The sequence below is a fragment of the Cupressus sempervirens genome, chromosome 7 (assembly GCF_028749045.1).
Source record: "Cupressus sempervirens isolate cs-2001-9-10 chromosome 7, ASM2874904v1, whole genome shotgun sequence".
NCBI lineage: Eukaryota > Viridiplantae > Streptophyta > Pinopsida > Cupressales > Cupressaceae > Cupressus > Cupressus sempervirens.
The window spans coordinates 67,690,898-67,717,060 of NC_143124.1; the positions used below are offsets into that span (position 1 = coordinate 67,690,898).

Here is a 26,163-nt window from a genome sequence, read left to right on the forward strand (position 1 = left end):
GCAAATGTTTGAAGATAATAACTAACCGACTTTTAGGTGTTCAAAACCTAGTCAAATGGACTCGAAATGACTCAAAATATGAAACATAGGCTCTTAGGTAAGGACACTAGACATTCCCAAAGTGGTGAGTTATAACACATTTCTGGGTGCGAGATATAAAAAGACAAACACAACCTCTTGTCGCTGTTTAATAGTTAGGTGAAAATGCAGAATTTGACACTAACTCAGAACAGGACTTTGCCAAATAGCTTGGAAAAGCATTTAATCATTATGGAACGCTTAGGCAGATTGAAAGAAATCTGTTAGAAACATTAAACACCATTTATGCGTTAACTCAACAGTGGGGTACATAGGCTTCACAAAGCATTTATAGGCCTGGTTTTTCTCAATGGTGCTCAAAATGTGGGCTACAATTTTGAGCACCAATAGGTACTACTCTAACCTGGTGGAATTTTGTTCAAACAGAATGGGAGAAAGAAGGGAAAAGCCCCATTGTCACTTGGAAAGGAATGGTGGCTAAAATAAGGTAGGATTATGAAATATAACTACATAGGAGAAGGTAGAATATTAGGAAAAAAGAGATGGATGTACACTCTTACACTAAAGAGTTTACAAAATTATGCTTAAGGTCTAAGGTGGTGGAAGATGAAAGCATTAGATTGGTAAGGTATTTGAATGGGCTCAAGTGGTCCATTTAAGAAGACGTGAGTCTTGTCACCCCTAAAAAAGTCTATCAATGCTACCAAATGGCTTTGAAGGTGGGAGAGAGGGGAAAGAGGAAGCAAGATTGTACCTCAAAGAATAGAGGAAGAGGTAGAGATAACAAAGGACATAGGGGAAGCTATGGAGGTAGAAGAAATGATAATAGGTCCCAAGGTGAGTACAAGATGACTGGAAAAAGTAGAGAAACTAGCCAAAGAGGTGGTTCAAGCAGAGGTAGAGGTAGAGGTAGATCATGAGGAGGAAGGGGACCAACTTGCTTTGCTACAATGAAGTGTTGCCACTATCAACAATTGGGGCACCCTGCTTATAGGTGTCCTGAAAAGGGATCAACATCACAAGGTGAAAAGAAAGTGGCATACATACATGAAGATGCTTCAAGTGTGAAGTCACTTGATATCTAGTTGGATTTAGAGAGTGGTGAGAATTTAATGATAAAGAGTATTCTAATTAAAGAACTAGTTAAAAGAGAGCCCAAGGAAAGATGGTCACTCTTTAGGGTGAAGTGTAAGATTATGGGTAAGGTCTACAAAGTTATCATAGATTTAAAGTCTATTGATAACATAATTTCAGAGGAGGCCATAGCTAAACTCAAGATTCCTAAAATACCTCATAGCACTCCTTACAAAGTCACTTGGTTAAACAAGGAGCACATATTTTGGTGAATGAGCAAGCATGGATTGAGTTCAACATAGGAGGATATAAAGACAAGATTCTATGTGATGTTTCACCCATGGATGCTTGTCACCTATTATTATAGACCATTGTAGTTTGATTGAAAATCCATACACAATGGTGAGCTCAACTCATACACCTTTAAAAAAGATGGAGTGAGTTAGAAAATTTAATCACTACTTGAATTAGATAGCCAAGGGAGTGGACCTAATGTGCTGATGTTAAAGGGGAAAGAGTTCATGAAAACTCTTGACAAATAAGAAGGAGTGGGTTATGCTATTGTGGTGAAACCCAAGGAGGAAACATAGAATAAGAAGGAGGACATACCTCATGAGGTGCAATAGATTTTTGAGGAATTCAAGATAATTATATTAGATGGAACACCTGCAGTCCCACAACCTCAAAGAGCAATCAGCCATCAAATATATTTGGTCCCAAGGGCATCTCTCCCAAACAAGGAACCTTACAAGCTAACTCCTAAACAAAATAGGGAACTTGCAAATCAAGTACAAGAATTGATGGATCAAGCTTTGATAAGAAAGAGCATCACCCCATGTGTTCTACCTACTATTTTGGCACCAAAAAAAGGAGGAACATGGAGAATATGCATAGACTCCAGAGCCATTAACAAGATCAAAATCTGGTATAGGTTTCCCATACCAAGGATTGAGGACTTAATGGATTGCCTAGGAGGGGCTAAGTACTACACTAAGATATATCTTAGTAGTGGCTATCATTAGATAATAATACAAGAGGGAGATGAGTGGAAAACAACTTTTAAAACCACTAAAAGGCTTTATGAATGGCTAGTCATGCCATTTGGCCTCTCCAATACTCCAAGTACATTAATGAGGTGTTGAAAGGCTTCACAAGTAAGTTTGTGGTAGTCTAATTATATGATATATTAATTTTCAGCATGAGTAAAGAGGAAAACTTAGAGCATACTAGGTTTGTATTATCTAAGTCAAAAGAGGAACACCTAACCATCAATCTAGACAAGTGTAATTCCATGAAATAGGAACTAGTCTATTTAGGCTTTGTTCTACCTCAAGGAGATCTTACAATGGATTAGGATGAAGTTGCAACAACATTAAGTTGGCCAACTACCAAGAATAACAGTGAAGTGAGGAGTTTCCATGGCCTAGCTCAATACTATAGAAAGTTCATCATGAACTTCAGTGAGATATGTTCTCCCATGATGGATACTATCAAGGGTAGAATAAAGACCAAATTTGTGTGGACACCAGAAATGGACAAGGGATTTGAGACATTGAAGAAAGAGGTAGCTACTAAACCTATTCTAAGGTTACCTACTTTTAATGAACCTTTTTTGGTAGAATGTGATATCTAGTAATATAGCAGTGGGAGGAGTCTTAAGTCAAAGTAATAGACCAATGGCTTTCCTTAGTGAAAAGATAAATGCAACAAAACAAAAGTACTATTCCTATGATTTAGAAAATGGAGGCATTATCTTTTCCCTAAGGAATTTGTAGTGTTATTAAGAATTAAGCCTTGAGTTTCCTTAGCCCCTGAGACAAACTAAGCCATAGACATGTCAAGTGGGTGGAGTATTTATAGTCTTATACTTTCACCATAAAGCACAAGAAGGGGCATCTCAATAAAGTAGTAGATGCCTTAAGTAGAAGGCTACTTACTATCCAAGAAATCCAAGTAAGGAGCATAAGATTGGATAACTTCAGGGAACTCTACCAAACTAATGGAGACTTTGAAATAGCATACAAGGTTTGTCAAGAGAATCTAAATGAATTTCATGATGAGTTTACAGAATATACATTGCAGAATGGGCTACTCTTGAAAGGAGGACAATTGTGTGTACCAAAAGGATCCATGAGGGAGAATGTCATTCAAGAAAAATATAATAGGAGTTTGAGTGGCCATTTTGGCTTAAATAAGACCTTGGAATTGGTTCAAAGATACTACTATTGGCCTAAAATGAAAAGAAATGTCAGAGCTTTTGTTGAGAAATGAGGACTTCTACAAATACAAAACTTCAATAGCCTCTCCCGATACCAAACAGACCATGGGAATGTGTAAGTATAGATTTTATGGTTGGTTTACCTAGAACAAAGAGTGGTTTTGATATCATCTATGTGGTAGTGGATAGATTTAGCAAAATGAGTCATTTCATTCCATGTAAGGTCACCCATGATGCATGTCATATTGCTTTTTTTTTTCAAGGAAGTTGTGAGAATTCATGGCTTGAAAAAAAACATTGTATCTAATAGGGATATCAAATTTATGCAACACTTTTGGAGATCCTTATGGCAAATACTAGGTACCAATCTAGCACTTATTTTAGCCTACCACCCTCAAATTGATGGTCAAACTAAGGTGGTCAATAGGACACTTGGAAACTTGTCGAGATGCTTAACCAAGGAATATGTTTTGACATGGGATTTAGTCCTTCATCAAGTAGAGTTTACTTACAATGACAACATTAATAGAACTACAGGCAAGAGTCCCTTTGAAATATTCTATGGGATACATCCCAGGGGTGTATATCAATTAAGAAGCCTAGATGGTCAAGTAGCTAATAGTGGTTATGCTAAAGATTTTAGTCAATCTATGCAGGAAGTGCATAATCAAGTAAAATAGTCCCTCGTTGATAACACCAAGAAGATCAAGGACAAAGCTAATCTTAAGAAAAGAGAGGTATAGTTTGGTGTAGGGGACTTGGCCATGGTTCACCTAAAGAAAGAAAGGATGGAAAAAGGAACTTCAACAAAGCTACAGATGAGAAGACTTGGACCATGTCCTATTTTAGACAAGTATGGGCAGAATGCTTATAAAGTTGGGCTGCTAGATGACCTAGCCATTTCTCCAATATTCAATGTAATAGACTTAGTAAGGTATAAATGACCTCTTACTAAGGTAGATCAGAATGTGGAGGAATCTCAGAAGGATGCTCAGACAACAACTCTACCCTCTAAACCCAAGCTCCAACCAGAGAAGATATTGGACTCTTGTGCTCATACCAAGACCAGGCATGGAACATACAAAGAACACTTTTTCAAGTGGCAAGATAATCTAGACTCAAAGGCTGTATGGATCCTTTAGAATTAGTTCAAACTTCAAGGTATAGATCTCCACCTTTTATCTCTAGAGGGGACATAGCTTTTTTGGTGCAGAGTATGGTGAAGTCACACCTTAAAACATAGGGCCCTCAAAAATTTTAATTTCATTGTGATATGATCTAAGAGAGCTTTTATAATTAGAATAAAGGTCTGAGGATCTAGATGTGTGTTTTGGCAACATTGGCTAGGGGATAGGAAGTCATAAAATGGCCTTGGAATCAATGTATTCCTTGTCATGAAGTCATAACTAACCTGATAATTTAAGGGAGTCCTTGTCATTGAAGTCCTAGAATAGGTCTCTAGCCTAGGGAAGGATCTCTAGGATTGAAAAGCTAAGGAATAGCCAATTTGGAAAGAAAGAGATGTTAAAAGATGCAAACAAGAAAGTTGCAAAAAAAGTTGCTATGCAAGAAAAGTTGTAATCTTGCAAAATTGTTGACCAACTTTGCAAAATTCATTTCAAGCATGGTAGATACTCATGGAAGCCCTAATTGTGAGGTAAAATACCTAAGAGACAACATATAAGCCTTCTAAACCCTAAAAGTTTCCAGAAGTGTGAGTTAGTGTACAGACTGTATGCTATGGCATGGTTTTTGAATGTGAAAAGACCAACTAGAGAGCTAAGAAAGTTTTTGGGTTTTGATTTCATTGTTGTAACCATTTGGAATTATAAATAGGCTTGTTTAGGATGGTATTTTTTAGTAGATTAGAGGTGTGTGTGTGTGTTTTATTTCAATGTTTGTAAATTCTTTTCATTCTTGCCAGTTCACTGTCTTGAACCAGGCAGTTGGCATTAGAAGAGATGTAACTCACTATCCCACCATATAAATAGTATGGCATCTTGGGGATAGTGAGTTTACTATATGTATTTCCTATTTGTAGAAGGAAGGGACCTCAAAAGACATGGAGGCATTTTAAATCTTTTTCCCGAAGCGAGCTAGAGCATGCTCGATTAGTTAACATTGAAGTAATAGAGCTTGAGGTTTGTAGGGTTGTGAAGAAAAACAACATAGAAGATATGGAAAGTGAAGGGGAGTGAGTGAAGGATTGTTGGGAAGAAGGAAAGGGTGCTAGAAATTTATTAAGCAACCCAATAAAACCAAACAACAGACTAGCCTTTTAAGGGCCTAGAAACCCTCAAAACCCTCCATTTTTGCAGAGGTATTGTACAACATTTTTGAAGCCCAAAACCTAGAAATTTAGTTAGTGCCAATTAATTAAATGAAGGTCTATGAAGGAAGTTCAAGTTTCTTAGTGGAGGAAATATGAGGAAATCCTTGTTTTCTAGGAACAAGAGGGCTAATTGGGGCTCTTTCTTGTAGCCCTATTTTTAGGGAAAAAGTGTGGAATCAGTAAGAAAGGTAAGTGCACATAGTTTCTTTTTGCCATGGAAGAAATGTGTTGAGAGGTTTTTCACCATCTCCATAACCTTGCAAATGGTGTTTAAGAATTGACCAAGGAAGACCTAGCTCAGTTAGAAACCTAGAGTATTCTCCACCTACTATGAGAACCTACCAAGTTGCAAGAAGAGAATTTGTTAAAGATAGAAGAGTGGAGCTTAGGATTGGGTGATCTTTACATAATAGGGATCCTATAGGTCCATTTGGTGAACTTGGAAGTCACCTTACATCTCAGTGGAAAACTAGGAGCATGAACTAGTGATTATTTCATGTCCCCTCTCCCTATCAGGGACTTAGAGTAAGGGACAACCTCATCCCTTACCCCATGTAGAGGATGAGATTTTATCTCACCCAAGATGATTCTTTGGTGTGTACAACCCTTCGAGATCTCAAATGGAAAAAATTATTGGGATTTTGAGATAGATAATTGGAAAATAAAGACAAGTATATAAATAAGGTTAAAGTGAGAAATGGAGAAGAGGCTCCATAGGGATTAGGTCCTATATCAAGTTTTGTATAATAAGGAAAGGGAAATCAAGGAGGATTTGTTATATTCTACCCCAAATTAATCTAGGAAATAGGGAAATAAATTGAAACAAGTGCGTGCAAAGTGAAAGTGTAGAATGCAAACGCACTAAACAGGAGATAAAAAAATACTAAATTAAAGTGCTTCTGATTCAAGATGATACACTTGTAGATATTTTAAACGTAGTGCTACTTGTCTTGATTCTAGTAAAGAGAAAGCTTGAAACACCACTTCTTAGGAACAAGGACCCTCCACCAAAACTTATAGTCATTCTAAACCCTTAGAGAACCAAAAAAAGGTTCATCTAGGAAGTGACCAATATTCATTATTTCCCAATTAAAAAAGACATGCACATTTCTTACATTTGAAAGGATCCTAAGGAGTGTTTTTAGGTTTCTTGTTTTATTATGTTTCTTTTTGCTTTATTATTGGTTTGTTGTTGATGTTATCTTTATAAGCAATATTTTGTTGTAATTTATTTTGTGTTCCTCATCAAAACTTTCTTTACCTTTAATATATGCAATTTTGAGTGTTAACCTATTAACTAAGACGCTAGATAGTGACATGGATAGTTACTATACCTAGATCCCAAAAATTATAGAACCCAACAAATAATTGATATTAGTAAAGAAAATAACACTTAGATTTAATAAGCACATACAGACTCAAGTCAATAAAACTACATTAGATAGAACTACCATTATCCTTGAATGAATGTTGAACAATTAAAAAATAATCTAAGCATTTAACTAACAAGAAAAAGAGGGTTCATCTACATTTAATCTTATTATATATTTCATAAGTAGATAGTCTTTTAATATATAATCTTCTTATTATTCTCATAATATAAAATTTATTAAAAAATATAATCAGACACATTTTCACACATTCATGATGTATACGTAGGTACTTCTATGAAAATTGCATATTGATGCTTAAAGATAGTTTTTCATGTTAGCAATATTTTTTTTCTACTTTAATTCCTTAACAAAAAAAACATTTTTTTATTTTCTACATTCTATAGATTGAATACAAGACCATATTTTTCTTTATGACATAAATCTAGCAAGTTTTGTTTTGATGTGTAGGAGTTAGTAAGAAACAAATAAGTTTGAAAGAAATGAAAGAACTTGAAAATACATTATAAACTAAATAAATAAATATATAGATCTTCTACATAGGCATTATTATAGTCTCTAACATGCCAAAATACATATAATTTAGTGAGATAACAATTACAACTCCTTATTAGTCCCTACTGTTAAGGCAGATAACTTAAGTTTTCACTTGCATTTATCTATTAATTCAAATCTTGGGAAATGTGCATAAATAATTTAACCTTAGCTTCTTCTAAAATTTCTTATTAAAATCAATTTAAGATTTTTATTTCTCTTTTTTCTTTGGCTGGAATCATTTTTGGTGGTAGTCTTTTCTTTTACTATTGAAAAGAAAAAGAAAAAATAAGAACATGTGACATATGGTTTGTAAATTTTGAAACAAGTAGCAATCGCATGTCCATGTGTTTTAAGTATCGAGAACCACTTTACATTCATTTTGATGATTTCTCTATTATAATTGATAGCATAGTGTATTTTTTAATTCATTCAGTGGTAAGGACAGCAGTAGAAAAGTAAATTAGAGACAATAGAAGTTGGTAAAAGAGTCATCTAATGGCTTAGCTTTCTCATTTGGCACTCTATTTTCAAACCCATTGCCTCACCCATCCTAACAAGAGTTTATCTTTCTCATTTGACACTCTATTTTTGAGCCCATCTCCTCACCCATCCTCACAAGAGTTCATCAAGATTGCTAATTCATTATGCCTTCATTTCCAGAGGTTGGTTTATTCTTTCACACATTTCTAAGTAGTTTTGTTTTGAATCAAGATTCCTAGGCAAAAGTTTGGCTTCTAAAATTTTTAACATACCAAAATCTATCATAAATCAAAATCCTAGTTGTACTCCATAAATTTTCAAAAAATGTTTGCATTTTGAACTTGTGGAAGGGCCAATTTGGCAAGTCAAATTTTTGATATATTTGGAGGTGAGATTCTTTAGCTATCCTTATTCTAATTTCTTTGTCAAAATCTCTTTCTTCTTCTATTAATTGATTGAGTAATGGTATGTTTGGAAGAAAGTTATAGGGTGATGGAGTGGACCATTCTGTCACAACAAGGAGAGCTTCCTCCTAAAAATCTCACGAGGTAGTTGGGTTTCACATCATTGAATGTTGGAGAAGACTGTTTGGTCAATGCTCCCCTTCCTATAGTTGTAGTTGCAGTTGCTGTTCTTGCTTCAGTATCTTCTGAACCATCCATGTGACTTGCGGTGTTCGTTATCATGTATGATTTCATAAGCTTTATATTTTTTGACAAACTCACATTTTGAATACAAACCTACATGTGTATCCCTTTTTTGGAATGTTTTGGGTGTCCAAGAGACACTTTGGAATATCTTTAACTCTTAATTGGGAGTCTTGTATCTCATGTTATATGTCTGAAGATGCTTGATAGGTACATCCCTAGTTTTCTTTACCTAGATTCTACTAAGAAATGAGTTTATGTCTATAAGATATGAATTTTTTTTGTTTGCTTATTATCATCTTTGATTTCAATGCTCAATGTTTTGGTACATCAACAAAATACCCTCCTATTCATTGGGCCAATGAAAAGGAATAATGCACATGGATGTAAATGCTTGTGGATCTTCTTCTTCTTTCACAACTCAGATCCTCCAAGAGTTAAACCTTCCTAATAGTAATGCATCAATGGTAATACCATCCCTATTTCTCTATCTCTATTTGTACCCACAATGTATTTGACACTCTTTTCATTTTGGGATTTAAATAATTTCCATTTATCTTTAATCACATGTAAATTTCTAATGGCACATTACTACGTGCATGTATAAGTCTATAGAAGAACACTAGTAGCACTAGCTTGAAAATGTCATTACAATTCATTCACATTTACTGTAAGTGTGCTGACAAGAATTAGATTTTAGTTTTGTTCTTGTTAATAGAAGTATTTCATATTGTAATGCAAGGTTTTTTAAATAGTTGCATATCAATGCATAATAAGCTCCTTGATTGTAAGTGGTTTAGAAACTATGTAGATGTAGCTTTCTTTTTTGTTTGTTTATATTATTTCATTACAAAGTTTAGGATTATATTTATTATCTACAATAGAGAATTTCTAAGAGATTCTAAGATATTAATAATTTTATATTTTCAAAACTTTATAAGTATTTTCCCACAATGGCTTTAGGAAAAGTAATATAATTTAGAATATTTACTTGTTATGAGGGCCTTGAGTGGGATTAATTTTTATAGTCTCCATATTTTGACATTGCCAATTTTTCTTCCATGCCATCCATAGATGTAGCTTTCCTTTATCAATCTAGGCATCTTTTTTTTTTTTTTTTTTCTAGCAGTAAGCTCTTTTTTTATTTCCCAGTGAATTGTTTCCTTTCCACATAAATATTCCTCAATTAACATTTCTTATTTCCATTTTGAGCATCTTCTTTGTTTGATAACATATTTTCACTCCTAATGCTCTCATTTTACTATTGATTATTAATTATATAAAGTTTCATCTCTTTACCTATGTAGTTGTACTATGAATTTAAATTGGTCTTTTCTTTGAAATTCATTAGCAAGTCCAGGATATCCCAATATTTGAACAGGCTTATGGTTTCATCCATGGAAATTGTCCTATTTTTCTCTATTTGAATCATTCTTTTTAATTATAAAATTTCTATTATTAGATTAGTATTTAGGGAATGACAAATATATTTTAGTTTAATATAGTTTTAAATTAGTTAAGAAAGGATTGTAGTAGTAATTTGTGTGTTTTAATGAGATATGTGTCATTTGATATGCTTATTTACTTATTAATTATTAATAAGATTAATTTTTTTTCGGCCAAGAAAAGATTCAAAGTATAAAATAAGTACATAATATTAGTTTTTGATCGATAGTTCTAGAAATATAATTGAAAATGGGAAGAATCAATATTTTCATACTAGAACCAAACGCAGAGTAGGTCTCCATGCTATTCATTTTTTTTGGCATGATTTGTGGACCTGTGGCCCCATGGATCATAATGTTTGTGCTTAATTTTAAGTAGTTTTATAAATATTATTTTCAAAAAAAAAAAATCATGTTTTTAGCAAATAATAATGAAAACTAAATTTTAGGCAAATAAATAGGAGCTAAGGAAAAAATGGTGAAGAGATGTGTTCCATTTTCCAATAAGCAGCTATCACTTATTTGTAGTCCCTCTTCTTTTCCCACTACTTATATCATGTTCCCATGCTACTGCTTATTAGTAATTTTTGCTTAAAATTAAGAAATTACATGTTCTCATGTGACATTAAAATTGTTCAAATGAAGATGATAGAGAATCTTCTCCTTTTTAAGTGGAGAAGCTACTTTTAGTGAATGAAATAAGCTAGGGAAAATGTGGGGGGCTAATAATAGGCAATCACTACTTAATAGAAAAATTGCCATGTGTCTCCATAAAATTATTTCCCTCCCTTTTTAACCATCAAAATAATTATCTTAAAATTTTATATTTTAAAATCAATGAAAATCCCTAGGCAATAAAATGAGCAGCTGCATGAAGCCACTACCTAGCTTCACAAATCTCTCCTATAAAAATTGAGTAGCCACTACTAGCTAAAATAAGCAAAGCAATGGCATGAGAACATGTTATTTTCATTTTCTATAAAATATCTGCTCCAAAAAAGTAGGAAAAAGTTCTAAATGTTCTTGTTTCCATGATTTTTATTTTGCATGGGAACACTATAATTTAAGTAGAAAACCAAGGATGTGACATTAGACTATATGATCATTGACTACTACTACCAATTCACTTCAGTTTGACCAAAAAAATTATTTGTTTTATTAGCATTTAAATTGCATTTATATGCAGAATTGTCATGGAAACCTAATGTCTCAGTATATGCATGGTCCAATTTTAAAGCAACATTTCTCAATACATAGTTTAGTTATGATCAATTTATCTCCCTACTTAGTTTATTAAATAGCATAGGTTTTACAATAGAACTCCATGCGTTCGATGCATATGATATATCAATGATAGTTAATTCTTCAATATTCATCCTCCTATATAATCATCTTTTTCTACATAAATTTGTAATAAGGATTTCTACAATTCAATGTAATGTTATATTTTTCCCAATTTTTTCTATATGCACAAATTTGAGAAATGTATTTACTAAAATCTTTGGTCAAAAAATTACAATTTAGAATTTCTAGATTCATGTTTAGAATAAATAATACAAATATAATTCACTATGCCAATGTTTTGCATTGTGATTAACTCTATTTTTATTAACCACCCATTCAAAAATCGTTGAATTTAGAAGTGTAAAATGTCAACCATCCGCTCTTAAGCATACTTGTAGTTTACAATGTAAAAGATGAAATAAAAATTAAAAAGAAAAGTAAAATAAATCCTAATTTCTTTGCATACCAACACACAAGAGAGCAATAAAAAGGGATGAAAAAAGAGTCTTAGTCTGGGCTCTAATATATATCTACATAGTCAATTGTTGATTTGTTACTTGACATCCATCTTAATACATGAAAAAATGAAGGAAAGCACAATGCATAATTAAGAACAATAAAAAATGAAATGAGAGCTAGTTTGGTCTCTAATATATATCTACATAGTTAATCGTCCTAGGATTTGTTACTTGACCTCCATCTTAATACATGAAAAAATGAAGGAGAGCACAATGCATAATTAAGAGCAATAAAAAGGGATGAATCAAGAGTCTTAGTCTGGGCTCTAATATATATCTACATAGTCAATCATCTTAGGATTTGTTACTTGACCTCCATCTTAATACATGGAAAAATGAAGGAAAGCACAATGCATAATTAAGAGTAATAAAAAGGGATGAAATGCGAGTCTTAGTCTGGACTCTAATATATATCTACATAGTCAATCATCTTAGGATTTTTTACTTGACCTCAATCTTAATACATGAAAAAATGAACGAGAGTACAATGCATAATTGTAATGATCTTGGTAAATTATATATATAAAAGAAAAACCAACAAGAAAGGATAATCTATTGACATCAAAATATATATTTTAATAAAAAATCTTCAAATTTCTCCAAGCAAATATTTTGGAAGCATAAGATTTTGAAGTGTATGTCTATCTATGAAGCCTACCTAGTTGTTGTATCATTTCCTCTACTTTCGTTACTTTGTTTTCATGTTTATGAGAGTTTCATTAGTCCCTGGCTTCTATGGTGAGCACTAAAGTTTTTGAGAGATCTCAATTTGTATTAGTTACTTCATTGGAGAGTGAAATAAGTAAAATATTTCATGTATCATATGGTTGCTCAAATTAAAACCCACTTTTCTCATTGGTGCCTGGACCGATTTTTCTGTAGTATTTTTCATTTTTTTCACTTGGGAAATTAGGGAATTATTTTTGGAAGTCATGACATTTCAATGTAAAATGTATGTTGCCGATTTGTGTCCCAATAACAATAGGCAAGCTGGTGGGTGTGTCATATGCACCTTGTCTAAGATTTCAACATTTCACATATGTGTGGTGATAGCTACCAAATGACCACTCTTCCAACTGGCTACGAGGTTTTAACCTTTAATAGGAAAGACTAGTTTGGGCATTTTCATCTAAGGGCTATTTTAAAAAACAATATTCACTCACTCTCTTCAGAAGCTTACTCATCGTATTATGCCTATGCCTACACTACTGGCACAAAAAATGAGTTGGGGTTTACAATGAGGTTCTGATGCACACCTGATCTATGGAGTGCTACTTGGATTTGCTAGAGCACTCATATTCTAAAGAAAGTGTGGATTTTTATACAATGGGTGGATTCAATGAAACTTATGTTATGTTTGTAATCACTAAATAATTAGGCATGGCTTGAACCTGCCACCATAGATACAATGAATATGATGATAAACTTATTATATCCATTATATTTTTTATGGATACAAACTCCAGTTTAAAACCATTTTATTTTTAATTGAACTACTACAATTGAATTGCTTGTATTTTGCAACAATCAATCATATGGCCACAACATTTGGAGGAGAGAAGCACTACAGTGAGAGAAGCACATCCATTAAATTTTAGGCAAATCCAATCATATTATTTTGAATAATAAAGATGTTAACTATAGCAATCTAGCTTATTTGAGGACTTGTTTTGGTAGGTAACTATGGCACTTGGTCATAACTAGTACAAAAGGTGGTTTTTTTTAATGTTTGGATGTTACAAATGAGTTTATGTCAATGATGCTAGCTGATAATATTCAAATAATTTATAAAGAAACCTTCATTTTATCAAAATTAAAAGCAACTACAAAAGGAATTAGAGCAACAGCTTTGAGAGAGCTAATCACACTAAGATATTTTGCATCGAAGATGTAGTATACATCATCTATATGGTTTCTTATGCAAACTATTTTCTTATTAGTACAAATGATTGCACGTGGCTTATACTAGATGATTTCTTGTACATATAGTGTAAGTGGATACTATGGGAGTCTTTGTTGCAGTAGAAAAGAAAAAAATATAAGAGAAAATGTCTAGTTGTTACAAAAGAAAAAACCACAAGAAGCTATGCTAAAGCTTGATTGATTCTATCTTGCTAACCAAATTTATGGAAGAATAAGGCTTGCTTACACAACTTAGAAGAATCTGATGTGTGTTGTGGATGACTTAAACAAAGAAACATATCAAAGCCACCTTGATAGGGGTCAAATATTTTATATGTGTTTGCCCTAAAACCTTCTTAAATGTAATTTATAAGAAGACACTATTTTTACAATTTCTTAAATTTTTGGGTACAAATAAAATGTTAATAAATGCAGTATACAACTGAAACACTTTTCTATATCAATAATCTATTCTTTGAGTTATCCTCAAGTTCAATTTTACTATCTTGACATATTGAAAATTATAAAGTGACATTTATTAAAGTATTATTTAAAGTATATGTATCTATTTCTTCTTAAGTGATAGAAGTTTCTTCTTAAAGTTAGAGAATGGTGTTAAATATATGTGTATGTATATTTTATGAATACTATATTCAACCTATCTTATTTTAGTATTAGGAATTTTACAAAAATTATGTTATTTGTATTCTATATTATTCATTTTTTTTTCCATATCTATTTGTGTGCAACTTTGATTTTATCTTCTTACTCATAACAAGGGAGAGCCAAATCTAGCACTATAAGGATGCTAGGTCATTCATAAATTTACATAAATGTATTTGGAAATAACTATAAGTGGTAGATGTAGAGTCACATGTTAGCCTTTTACCATAAAATAGGCTCATACACTAGTAACTATACATGATCAAGATACAATATATTATATCTTATATCTGGGAAAATCATAATCAATTTATACAAAAACAAGTAATGTTTCTTCTCATGGTCAAATGATTCTAGTAGAGATCACTTTTACATTAATTTCTTAGTTTTCATAATATTCTATCAATTTTGTTTTTCCACCATTTTGAGTCTTTTTATGTTTCTAATCAGCCGTATTTTAAGTCTACTTTAATATAATAATTAAGTTTGTAGGTTAATCTTCCCAAGAAATAGTGCATAATCTCAAATCTATCAAAACACAGTGCTTTTTTTTATTACAATTTCTCCATATTGTTCATGCACACACAAAAAATGAGACTCTTAATATTAATATTAGTCCCATTAATGCATTTCAAGTTAATGAAATATGAGATGACAACTAGGATGTGCATTAGATGTACTAAGAACAAAATTTCAACTGCTTATTAGGAAGGAGCAAGAGAAAAAATCCTGTATAACTATGTGATGTACTGACTCTCCTACAAGCTACTATTCTCGCTGTCATTCTTGACCCTTAACACATTCATATCTGACTTGGCAATGAATAGTTTTGTAATGAACTATAATGAATAGTATAGTCTAAGGTCACACCATTATATGTTAATATCTTTAATCCAATTTATAAGTCACACCATTATTTTCTAATATCTTCAATGAATAGGTCACAGAATTATTTTTCAATATCTTCAATGAATAGTCCTATAATGAACAGTATAGTCTATGGGCACACCATTGTTTTTTAATATCTCTAATCACTTTATAGATCACACTCTGCTGTAACAACACTAAATTTTTTTCTTCTTGAATTTTGAAACTAACTTGCTATCATTTCCCTCTGCCATACATCCCTCCCCCATGCCACTAAAGGCAAGGACTCAAAGCTATTCACACAACACTTTCTCATATAAGGATACTTAACAATAAATTAGAAAAAAGTACTCATTAACCCTAACAAAATTTTCAATCTAAAAATTAATCATCCTATATAACATCTACTTCCTTGGAATTTCCTTCAAAAAATTATTTTAAGTTGAAAATGCAGTATGTGTACTGATTTGGTCTCCTCGTAACTCGTCCTCCCATATTTGTGAGGAGTTTTTCATCTAACATCAAAGGGAGGTCTAAATTCTAGTAGACCTTTTTAAATCACTATATTTGGGGAAAATCTCTCTCCTATAAGAGAATAATGATCTACAAAATGTATTTTACAGTAGCTAGTGAAAGGTTCTTATGTGAATCTTTGATTTGGACTCTTGGACTATGATGTTATGTATTCCTTCAAAACTGAAATTTTTATGTTGAAAATTAACATTTTCTAAAGGCCAAATATCTTAATCACCTTCCCTTTTAGTTCTACTGAGTTGGGTATGACAATAAGGGCATGCACCTATTTTATTTTTTCTCTATCCTCCTATAATCTGCAACCTTATGGATTTTGGGTTAGTATTTTGAAATTAAGATTTGAATGTATTAGAAGAAAAAATTATAGAAACTTTTGTGTCCTTTAGATTATTCTTTCTAATCTTAGAAAAGTCAAATAGTGGAACTTGAGCAGAGCAGTAGATCAGTGGAAAAATGAAAACTCCCAAACATGATATTAAGATAAAAAAAACAAATTATGACTATTTACATTGGCTTTTTAATCTGGATTGACAATGTACTGCCTCTCGTGTTTGCAGTTTGTACCTTGTATATTTTGATTCAAGACATACTTGATACTCTTTTTATTTGTACTTTGAGATGACCTGATAGTCAAATGTTATACTTTGATTTAGTACCATAGATGCTTGACTGCTATGTTGTTTAGTTTATCATATTTGCATGTTGATGCCATTCTAAGATGATAGTAGATCTATAATGATATCTAGTTATTTGGTATTTGGACATATTTTTTGATTATGTTATGTATGGATTTTATGCTATGGTTATTTATGTCATCCTTGTCTCTTTACACTAGTACATTTGACCCCATTTTTAGACCAAAATTTTTGACCATCTATTAAAATGGGGTCAAATTAGTCGAAACATGCAAGGAAGAACATCTTTTTTGTTAAATCCATGCCTGTGTTGGTCAAAATTTTGACCAACATGAGCTTAACATGTTAATGAAAAAGGGTTTTGGCCTATTTCATTGTTATTTTTAACACAAAGCATGCGTAGGAGCTGCACAAGCACAAGAATTGGTGAATGATCAAAACATGGAGCACACGCGGGATGCATAGGGCATCTAGGTTGTCATCAACATAGAGCATCTAACTACAGATCAAGTGATTTGAAAGAACACTAGTCCCTTTTGAATTTGCTTCTGCTTGAAGTGTTTGATAATCTGAAAGCTTTTCGTGACTAGTTTTCTAAACTCTTTCTAAAGGATGCACCATCTCAGTCTTCTAAAGACGATTGGCTTGAAACTGAGAAAAAGGTTATTATAATACACAAGCTGCATAAGATATTGGAGCCTTTCATGCTTCAATGTCAGGTCAAAGATGTAGAAGGGTCTCTTCAGCCCAAGGTCATTTTGTTTAATCTTGTTTTTGTTACTCACTGTGACTCTTTAATGTTGTAAATAGGTGGTCTCTAGTTCGAATCTGGGTTTGGTTTTAGTTCCTTTGGTGAACCTAATATTGACAATAAGCTCAACGGACAAGTTTTCCAAGATGCTAATATTGGTCCCTGAGTAAGTGGAGTTTGTCAAACTTATATGTGCTATTCTTTACTAGAGTTGGGTATGTGGCAGTTACATCTCTTATGTCTTGATCCCAGAGATAGATTTATGCTATGTGGCATGGTAGATGACTTCAATTTTATGGTTGGTGAAACAAGAGAATAATATCTATGATCATTGGATGATGTGGGAAAGCTTCAGGGAGATGTAACCCATGCCATGATTTTCATGATGAATATATGCTTTGTTCTAGCAATCCTGTGACTAACTTCTACAAAAAATGATATTACTTATTCTATGTGCTTTTGCAGCCTATATCATATTATTCTCTTGCTCAAGCATACTAAGCTTTTAACCCAAAAAAAATGACCTACTAGCCCCTATTCTTGGTAGTTAGTCAAATCAACTATATCCAACTTGAAACACTCCAACTAGGATGATTTTCTAAAAACATATATTATACAAGCTTCCCTAGTTCGAATATGTGTGGGCCCTAAATCATCTCAGATTTAGCTGTTCAATTAGCAAAGTTGACAATCTAATTTATTTGGGAATTTTGTCTTCTATTTTATTCATAACACACAAAAATGAATAGAAGAGAGTTCATCATAAATTAAGAGAAATATTGTATTCTACAAGCTACTGTCATTTCCAAATAGGGTTGAAGTCTCAAAATAATTTCTCTCTTCAGTGCATCTCTCTTCACTTTTCCTATTGTGGTTCTTGGAAATGGCTCTTTCTATAGGAAGAACATCCTTGGGGACTTAAACCTATCTATACAAAGCACAAACCATTTCTTTCCATTTTTAAGGTGTGGGAAGAAAATCCAATAATAAATTCTTGAAAATGATATGAAATATTAATTACAAAACATACACAGTTGATTCCAGATACTATCTTGTTGATTGTGTCTCCATTGAAGATTTTCCAACATATAAGGCTATGTTATAAAGAATATAGCCACATAATCTACAATTTTTAAATAGTCTGATAGGAGAGGCATACCCAGAAAGTCCTTGTTGTTTACAAAACAATTGTAGTAGCATTGGGGACAATTTTTTTGCTCATTCATAGCTACATTGTTCAGCATTGCAAAATTTTGATGTTCCTAGTGCCAATTGTCCCTTAGCTAGATGCATGCAGTAACAATTTCAATAAACCTTGGATCTAGGATTTTGATAATGACAGTTGCCAAAATTGTTAGATGATATAATAGGATCTTCTCCACCTGTGGTGGTAGAAAATTATTTACTAGCATATATGAAATAGATGAGTATCATCTTGACCATCAATGAAAATTATGCTCAACAACTACAGTTGAAGTGCTTTTTTTTGAAACAACTTAAGTTTTTGTAGATGTGAGACTTTTAAAAGAACCAAAAAGGGCCAAAAGTAATTGAGTAGAGGTGAACATATCCAGACCAATAACAAAATAAACTACCAAAATAGAACAAGATGATTTTATGGGTGCAATTTTACAACAAATAATGTTATTATAAGTTGGCATTGAGATAGAAGAGAAACAATCACCTCGAAAGGATAAAAAATTTCTCCACCACTTTTAATCATGTCTTTAGATTGTCCAACAAGCCATAATTTGCACTCTTCATCAATCCATCCAAGATCCCTTGTATTTAGCCATCCATTTTCACTCAATGTTGCTATGGTTGAATCATTTTAGCCCTAATACTTCAGTATCACACGTGAGCCTCTTGGCATTATAGTCCCCACATTGTATAAGTTATTAGTTTCAAGACATTCATCACTATGTTCTATCTATATTTCCACATGAGGAGTAGGCTTTCCCACAAAAACTCCTATTCGACGATCTTGAAAATTGTTCTGATTGATTGGATCCATGGAATAATCTTTTATTTTGGTAAAAATACCTTGTTGAATGATTGGATCATGGGCAAGAGTGAAAGTCATTGAGGAACAGGCCTCTGTCATACCTTTTTTAAAATAATAACAAACAAGAGTTTAGAAAAAGAAGTAGAATTAGTCTCCTTAGGAAGTAATATAAAATAGGTAAATGAATGCAACTACATGAAAGAAAATAACATGACATAAAGGTTAATAGAAATCATTAAATGGGAGAGTTTTCAATGATTCTATTATCTCCCTTTCCTATTATTAAAGCAGATTGCAAACTAACCATAAGCCAAAAAGATCTAAGCTCATGGAAAAATTTCAGTGACTTTCTTGATAAGTTGTGGTGATAGGCTTCTAGCTCCATTAAGTATCTTCTCAAGACTTGAAAAGCATAGTGTTGATTCTCCTTTCTTTCTTCTATTATAGAAGCATGAGGGATAAACAATTAGCAGTGTCCAAATTAGATTTATTCCTGCAAGTTCATTTTTAGCCTTTACAAACATTATAGTTTTACAAAAGCAACAAACATACAAAGAAATTTTTCAAGTACAAACATTATAGTGATATATGTGGTTAGTATTTGATCTTACTGTTGACAATATAGCTAAGATTTTTGTTCCATGGAAAATCTTTGCTCGACAAATCTTCCTTTTTCTCAACACTTGGGTTTGGTTCTAACTTGTGTGCAACCACATTTTCCAAAAGATTACCATGACTGCATCTCTTCTTACTACAACTTTACTGCATATTAATAAAACCTCTTATTTCTACTAGGTTTTGACATACAAAAGAAACCATGTTTTGCCAAGAGAGTTTGAACTTTGGAATGGTTTGAATAAAAAATTTTAATTTTTATGTTTTTAGTAAGAGAATTTAGTTACGCAAGTAAAATTAATTATTAGTGTACCTCAAATTGATGCAATGTGTAACTATATCAGCAAGCATAGTTGGTACAATGATCATCACTAATATAGAGTATCTTTGTATTGCATATAGAGCAAAAGCTACTTAAAACTTGGGTATAAAGATATGGCATCCTCCTTGTTGGGACTAAAAATTGCATGTTCAATTCTGAGTACCTTTGAAGAAATTGAGCCCTATAAATGGTTTTTCATGCACATGTACCTGACTATACCTTTGAGCCCAATGAGGTATTTAATGTTTCTAACACCTTCCATTTAGTGCATCCACATGTGCCATGATGTTAAATTGCCATTTTGAGCCAATTCGTGAAGTCTCATTTTGAGCATTTGTCATTTCTGCATTTTCACCTAAGTGTCAAACAACGACAGGAGGCCATGTTTGCATCTGAATATCTCACACCCAGAAATATGTCATCACCCGCCACTTTGGAAGTATCTAGTGTCCATACCAGAGAACTTATGTTTTAGATTTTTAGTTGTTTTGAATCTATTTGACTAGGTTTTGAATCCCTCAAAGTTGGCAGTTTACTGTTTTCATGCTGATGCACATTGCACATAATTCTGGAAGGCCCTGTTTGACGAGTTATAACTTTGACCCAGTTGACTGAAAAGATAAATTTCCTTTTGTATTGCATTTTAGATGTTAGAGACTTGTTATTTTTCAAGTTTCAACTAATGACAAATCCATTTGATCAGCTTTCAAATGCGATTCCAAATGCAACTTATAACTTTTTACTAGTGTTAGCATTTGTAAATTTGTTGGAACCCTTGTTCGTGATGTCATATCTTGAAATCCATGATAGATGAGATCGAATGGATTGTACCACTGCATTATCCTTTGAAAATACTCTAAGTGTGCCAGTTTGCAAGTCATGTCGAATCCATTTGCACACTTTTTTAGGACAATTCCATTTGCAAAAATCACTTTTCTGTCATTGTCTCTAGTCTGCAATTCTGAGTAGCTCACTTTGACCGTTCACCATTCGCGCCCATTTATTCATCATGAGCCCAAACCCCAGATTCATAATGTCCTCATGACAGAGAACCAACGCCCCAGTTTTCATTTGCCTAAGTGTCAATTTACTCGATTTTTGAAGCCAATTCTGAACCCAATTTAGTGTTTTTTGACATCTTTTCTTTCAGCTAGTTCTAAGAGGGCAACTTTGACAGCGAATATCTTTTGACCCTAAATTTTTTATGATATGAGATTCGACATGGTAAAAGTGTACAGAACAAAGAATCAGCGTGTCTGATTCCAGAGCTCGGTCAGGTGTTTGGATTAGTTTTTAAGACTAGTTAATAGATCTCCTGACATGAAAATGACAATTTGTAGATTAGTGGTAAAATGGGTTTCAGTTGATTAATTAGTGGTCAAACTTGGTTTTAATCATTTTCAAGATGGTTAATAGATCAATTTGAGATGTCAGTCAGCTAGACCCACTTTGGGGGCCGACTGAATTTATTAGATGACTAAGACATTGGAGTTTGAAAATGATCAGCATAGGTGATTATAGTAACTACAATAGTTAAATGTTTTTGAATGGATATCTCAGTATTGGAAATCAAAAAAGTGCCAAAGCCGGTTTTAATCTAGTCAAGTGCCCATTTGAAAAATGTTTGACCAATTTTGGTTTGAAATTATGGGTCTTAGTTGGTATAGCTGTTGAAGCATTCATTGTCTTAATTCTCTTTATCTTGTCAATATGGCTCGTTGCTAAGAGAAAATCAAGGAGAAATGCTCAAAATGATACCCATAACCCAGATCCCATCAGTCTTAAAGGAGATCAAGGAAGTAAAGTTTGATAGGAAATGGGCTAACAAATTTCCCATGGTGGATGGTCTCCTCCTTATTATTCAAGGAAAGTCTCATGATAAAGATTTAGATAAGGGTTTGAGGTTTTTCAATTTCAATTTCTATAGCATAGACATTGCGAAATACCATCAAATTTAGTAGATAAGCAACACCCAAATATCTAGTCTGGATGCTTGCGTTCTCAAAGGAGTATTGGCAAAAAGGATCTATTGTTTTCTCTGCATGTGTAGACGTCTAGCCCATCAAATCAAGATCACAGTGTAACAAGCTCACTAGATCTATTACTCTAGAAATCAAGAGGAATTAATAAAGATGGAGGATGTGCCTAGTAATTCAAAGTTTAACCCGCACTTAGCTTGCCAGTTTCATGAGTCATGTTCTTAGCTATTTCATTGCTTATGATTTCTAGTTAAGTATAGAAGATTTAGGGGTTTCTATCTTTTATTTCTAGGTTCTGATTATGCTCATTGCATTGGTCACATAATTGGATCCTAAGAGGTTCACCTGCCTAGGTTTTGTAGAGCTTGAAGTATAAAAGGAGTGTAGCCTTATAGTTGGTCCAGGTCCTTGGTGAATTGTGTCCATTATTGGAGATAGCTTTCGATAGACGCATTCTTGCCTTGCATACTTGGTTGTTTAAACTCTATTAAATTAGGAGCCAACACTCCTACTAGTACAATGGCCAATGCCGAAGAGATTCCACCAATGTGGCATAGTGGAGAAGAGTGAAGATAAACCTATCAAACGTGATATGAGGAAGAAAAAATGAGAATTTTCTTGATTCTATAATTTGGAGCCATCTTGAAAATAATTCTTTTATTATTTTCTGTAGTTGACGGCTTAAACATCACACATTAAGGCTTGATTCCTAGGCTAAAGTGTTAAATAGTCAAAGTTGACTTACTTTTTCCAAGCCTAATCTTTCCTTAGTATGTGAAGTTTAAGGGTGGTTGTACTCTTTGCACTATTTTTTAAATTGACAAATTTCTGATTTGCTAAATTGAGACATGTGTTGTGAGAAGCATAATAACTGCAGAGTGCAGAGCTGTAACACACAATTCATAAGTTAACCATAAAATAATCGAAAACTACACAATTAAATCTTGATAGAAATATCAAAACAAAAATCATAAGTTAAGTATCAATATTCAAGATATTGATTACTTCATTATGATTGTAGCCTATAATGGAAATCTTTTCTTTTGACTGAACAATGAGTGCATCATGGCTGATTGCTACTCCCTTTGGGTTGGCTGTTGTACCTACAAAATAGGAATTATAGAGCATTAACATTCTAAGCTCATGGAGGAAAGCAACTCTGAAAGAGTGTAGAACACCTAATGTAAAGTAGATGAGAGCTACTAAATCTGGTGCCCAGCAAAAGTCAAGGTCGTAGAACCCTCCTGCATATACTCCAATAGACTCTATACTAATCGCTATCAAAACTCCAGTTGAGTTTATTATTTCTATCCAAACAAAATCAATCAAAAGTTAGAAGAATTCCACATGCATAAACTAGTAGAACTAACAAGTAGGGTCTATTTAGTCATCTACCGAAGAAATTGATTAAAAAACTATTAGCACTAACAAGATGTCTAAATTGAACTTTGTCTTTGTGTTGTTGAGATTCAAAGTTAAAACATATTCCTCTGCATTTAATGCTCTCTTTTTTCTACTCTTTGATTGTAATCTCTTTTGAGTTTGAATAAGCTTTATCCCTCTTTTAATAAAAAATAAATGTTCAAGTTGTTTTGCATGGAAAGCTGCATACTATAGCTTGAATTGGTAGAAGTGCTTGCAACACTATTTTGATGGACAATCAAATCCTACCAATGCTCAACTGGGTACACAACTAAGTCACTTGTGTTGATATTGCATTTGTGTTTAACAAATGAGTAAGACAATCATTATGTTATTCTGATCAACAATTGTATGGTTACCAAAGTAACAACATCATGAATGCAAAAGTAGGTCTCAACACCTCTATTGTTTGGCTACCTCTTGTTCATAGAGATCACATGCTAGATTTGTATTAATCTACCTTTAATTTGGAGTAAATGCACTAGTTTTCTAAAATTTTGGGGGTAAGAAATTTTGATTCCACTTGAATTGGTGATGTTATGTATGGGGGATCTCACCCTAACTTGAATACTTAGTAACATAATTCTAATATGAATTTGAATGACAATTCTACAATTTAATCATCAGATCATTGATAAATATGTATAGAAAAGATGCTAGATAGCAAAAAGTTTAAAGCAGTAGATTACATTAAGTGTTACAATTCTACGAGAAAATAATTATAGGTTCTTGTGCATTGGATTCCCTTTTATTATTAGCAAGATATGAGAGAAAAAAAAGTAGCTGAGTGGTAGTACACAAGAACTAAAACCTTTCTCTTGCTATACCCAATTATAGTAGTTTTATTTGCATTAATTACATTATAAAATCTCTTCAACTAATTTGCATTAATTTTGTTATGAATTGCATTAATTCCATAAAATCATTGTTTTTCTTGCTTTATGATTGCCATAAAATCTCTTCAACTAAAAGCATGCTCAAACCATTTCTCGGATAACTTTCCTTGGCCACATAAACTTCTGGATAGCTGTCTTCCCCCTTTGGGTAGTTGAGGTCCCTAATTAGATGCTGGGCCCCCTACTATTCTATGGCTCAATATCTAATGCCATAGAATTTTAGGGCCACTAGCCGGCATCCCCACATTCCATATGAGATCATTTGAACATAGGGAGATCTCCAAAAAATAAATGATTTTAGAGATAACTAAAATAAATGTGAGTACTTCAAACTTATCATAAGAAGGAAATCACTTATTATTTTCTTTTTTACGTTATAGATGATTTCAACTTTCAACTTCATTAAAAGACAAAGGATCCATTGAAACATTTCACTATTTTGAATGCAACCGGAGTCAGTATATTCTAGGTTTAAATGTGTCAGATTATAGCAATAAGATTTTTGTAGATACACTGTTGGATATTTTTGGTGTAGATATTTTTTATTCAACAGTTTGATTTTGTTGATAAGTTATCCTTCTCTAATTTATTTGGGCAGAATTATGTGTTTTTCGTTCAATTTGCATTTGCATTGAAGTTATATTAGAATTATAGAGCACAGTCTAAATATCTAATCTACTATTCTGTAGAATTCAAACCCCTATATTTTATAGATGTATGTCCCTAAACTTTTGAAGCACATTGTATTCTATCTCAAAACTTCATTATTGCTACATCTATAGGAAATAGTGAAGTCCAATCTTGAAAATAAAAATTCAATTGAAGTCCAAAATATAAAGCTAATGCCGAATTTGGCTATACAACTAGTTATTAGAATCATCATTATTTAGCACAGATTTTTGATCTAGATATTTTGATTTTAGCGTGTCTCTGTGTATCAGGTAATATTAGTGGCAGAGGAATCGTAACAAATCAATTGCTTAGTAATTAACATACATCTTTACATGGAAGTCAAGAAGGATTTATGCTTAGGTCAAACAAATTTTAGTAAGCTGAATTTCATCCATTATATAGATTCCTTATCAAATATTTGGAAATCACAGAACACATTCTATTAAAATGGCATTTGATGAATCCAAATAGAAAATTCCCTTTAGAATCTACGTGCTCTATTTTAATTTGAGATGAGGAATGTTGATCATTGCCTTAATAGGAGGAGCCTGACTATGAATAATTTTACATACCAACAACTTATTTTCTTTGGGGCTCCTTTTATCTCTATGGTAAGTTTACACCTTTGATCCTTGCTTCACTAGATTGAAATTGCAAGCAACACATTCTAGGGTCACTGTATGGAAGCTAATATAATGCAATAAACTCAATTTCCAAGACTGCTAGCCATTAATGTGGGAGCCTAATTTCTCCTCACTTCTAAGATCAGAATAACAACAAATTTAGTATTGAGCATATCACTTTACATGTTACTGATTCTTTTTTATCCATTGATACTTGTAACTAGTCTCCTTAGGGGAAGTGGCTGTATACACATCATTTAAAACATATAAACCGTTGGCATGATATCCATCTGCAATTAGTTTGTATTTAAA

General features: G+C 32.7%; 1 pseudogene; it reads right to left on the reverse strand.

The window, feature by feature from the left end:
- Positions 1 to 224: 224 nt before the first annotated feature.
- LOC149545518 (2-succinylbenzoate--CoA ligase, chloroplastic/peroxisomal-like) overlaps positions 225 to 26,163 on the reverse strand; it is a 29,971-nt pseudogene continuing 4,032 nt past the window's right edge.